This window comes from Quercus suber, unplaced genomic scaffold (genome assembly GCF_002906115.3).
Source record: "Quercus suber isolate HL8 unplaced genomic scaffold, Cork oak 2.0 scaffold_859, whole genome shotgun sequence".
In the NCBI taxonomy this organism is placed as follows: Eukaryota; Viridiplantae; Streptophyta; class Magnoliopsida; order Fagales; family Fagaceae; genus Quercus; species Quercus suber.
Genome location: NW_027070289.1, coordinates 120,323 through 123,435, shown reverse-complemented (window position 1 = coordinate 123,435; position 3,113 = coordinate 120,323). Strand labels below are relative to the sequence as shown.

Here is a 3,113-nt window from a genome sequence, read left to right as displayed (position 1 = left end):
TTTTTTTTTTTTTTTTTTTTTTTGAGAATTGTTACAATAATTTTACTTTTTCATTTATCTTCACAAAAAACTACAATGAATCTGCTATTTTTATTAACTTTTTTTTTTTTTTGGGGTGATATTGTGATGGATTTGAATCATTTGATTTGTCTCTCCTTTTTCTCTTTGTTTAATGGTTACTTAATTTGGACATTTTGGTTGTTTAATGGCTTCAAAAGGAAAGTATTATTAAGCTGATTTAGCATATGGTCATTGCTGCCTCGTAAAAGTTGTAAAAAACTTAGATGTTTCAGTGTTATTATGTGTAGCTATTGAAGGCTCTTAGATTTAGTACAACTCTCCATTGAATGTTACAATGAGCTTCTCTATGAATGTGACCATGGACTTTGATTTATGTAGGGCTTTAGGAAGGTTGATCCAGATAGATGGGAGTTTGCTAATGAAGGGTTTCTTAGAGGACAAAAGCATCTTTTAAAGAATATTAGGAGAAGGAAGACATTTCAACTTCAGGCTTCGCAGCAGGCTCTGGACTCTTGTGTTGAAGTTGGAAGGTTTGGATTAGATGGAGAAGTTGATCGGTTGAAGCGTGACAAGCAGGTTCTAATGGTGGAACTGGTGAAGCTTAGACAGCAACAACAAAATACTAGAACTTACATCCAATCAATGGAGGATAGACTTAGAAAGACAGAAGGAAACAACAACAGATGATGAATTTCTTGGCAAGAGCAATGCAGAATCCCAACTTTTTACAACAATTAGTTCAGCAGAAGGAAAGAAGAAAGGAACTCCAAGAAGCAATAACGAAGAAGAGAAGGCGACCTATTGATCAAGGGCCTAGTGACCTTGAAATTGGCGTTTTAGGCCAAGGTGGAGAAGGAAACTTTGTTAAGGTTGAGCCTCATGATTTTGATGATATGTCTGAATTTGAAGTTTCAGAGCTGGACAGACTTGCCATGGACATGCATGGACTAAGTGGAAGCCAAAACAACCCAGAGGAAGAACATTTAGAGAAAGGAGTGGAACATGAAAGTAGAGATATGTTTAAGGACCTTGATGAGGGGTTTTGGGAAAATTTGTTCAACGAGAGTATTGAAGAAGAAATTGGTATAATGGGTGTCGATCAAGAAGATGATGAAGATGTAGATGTGTTGGCTGAGCATATGGGCTACTTGGCCTCTAGTCCTAAATAGTAAAAGATATCTCATATATCAGGTATAATTCTTCCTTTTACAATATTTGAGTCTTATACATTTATAGAATCACATCTTTTGAGAGGGAAAATATATATATATATATATATGTATATCTTATATATGAGATAATTATTGTCTAATTACTAAATAGGAGAATGTATCTCATGTTTCAAATATTTGTATTCTCTCTTTTAAAATGTGTCTCGTTTTGAGAGGAAGAATGCATATATCTCATGCATGAGATAATTATTTTCTAATTACTAAATAGGAGAGAGTATCTCATATGTTGAATATATACATTTTTTCTCTTACAATGCGTGGGTTTCATGTAATTGTATAGTCACACGTGTTGAGAAGAAAAATACATATATCTTATATATGAGATAATTATTGCCTACTCAGAGAATCAATAATTGTGCTGTTTTTATTTGTTGCTCCAATGAGCTAGGGGTCGTAAAAAAAGTACAAAATTTGATAAAACCCATAAAACCATTAAATTGTTGAATAGAATATTGTATAAGAACATTAAGATTATGAATACATCAAAAGGCACGTATACGTAGAAGTTAATTTATCTCTTTTTTGTTATTTTTTATGGGCTCTTTGTTGCTTTTTTTTAATAGACTAGATTCCCTTATAACTTGATTTAAATGGTTTTGAACATGGTACTATATTTATTTATTTATTTTAGAGAGTTTTAACCTATGGTGTCCGATAACACAAATGGAAATAATAATAATAGTGTTTTAAACCAGGTTATAATATATTACATAATCAGATAACAATTACAAAATGGCTTAGCCTTTGTAGTTGTAAACTGGGGTTATAAACAATGAACACGAGACACACACAACCAATGTGAGATAAACATCCTTATTTTTTTTTTAGTAAACAGTAATACTTATTAGAACACATATGAAAATAGTAATAATAGTGTTTTTAACCGGATTTATAATACATTATATAACTAGAGTACAACTATAAAAAATGTCTAACTTTTATAGTTGTAGACTGGAGTTATAAACAGAGGATACTAGACACTAGCGTCTAACCTTTAATTAGTTTCTCTATTCATTGGCAACATATTATATGAGAACTTCTAAAATCATCACGTGAAAGAAGGGAGATTGTTCTTTACACAATAATTTTATACAAAATTTCTTGTATATAATTAATATTATATGTCCCTTTTTTTTTCTATAAATTTTATGATTATTATGATATAATTATAAAGAATATATCTTAGTAACTAAGCAAATAGAACGCACAAACGTGTGAAATCCGTGTAAACAAAGAGTTGTCATTAGGAAGATAATCTATAATCAATTAGTTTTTCCTTTTTTGAAAAACATTAATAACATAAAAAATTGTTTACAGAAATTCTTTTGCAACAGGCCTACAGCTTTACGGTCTCTTTTATTGGTAAGTTAGAAAGTCTAAACGCGGCCGCTTATTTACAAAGCAAATAATAGTTGTAAATGACAGCAAAACTAGGATTCCCTTTCTAGCTGGTTGAAAGTTAATATTGCTTAGAAATTCTATTCTCTCTTTAGCAAATTCTAATACTTATTGATGATAGCAATATTTTATTTTTAACAGTTTTACTGTAACAAGATCAAACGTGCTTTTAGATAAGTGTCAACATTTTGCGATGATGCATATGAGTGCAGAAGGTAAATGGTAGAAAACCAGGATTAATGGTAAAAATAAGGTGTAAACAAACTCTAAAAATTTTGTTGTCTAGTCTTATTTTGTTCTTGTAGTTAAATCTTTTGTCGACTTTGATGTATAATGTATTGAAGGTGTTAACCAGAACTGTTTCTTTTCTTTCAACTTCTTAATTTTATTAATTTCATTTTATTTACCAAACAAAAATAATCCCAAGAATTTGCTTGATTTAAACATATGAAAAATAGTAAA

The 3,113-nt window shown here is 30.3% G+C and overlaps 1 pseudogene; it reads left to right on the top strand.

Moving 5' to 3' along the window:
• The window catches only part of LOC136065132 (heat stress transcription factor A-6b-like), a 5,043-nt pseudogene extending 3,753 nt beyond the window's left edge, over positions 1 to 1,290 (top strand).
• Positions 1,291 to 3,113: the final 1,823 nt, after the last annotated feature.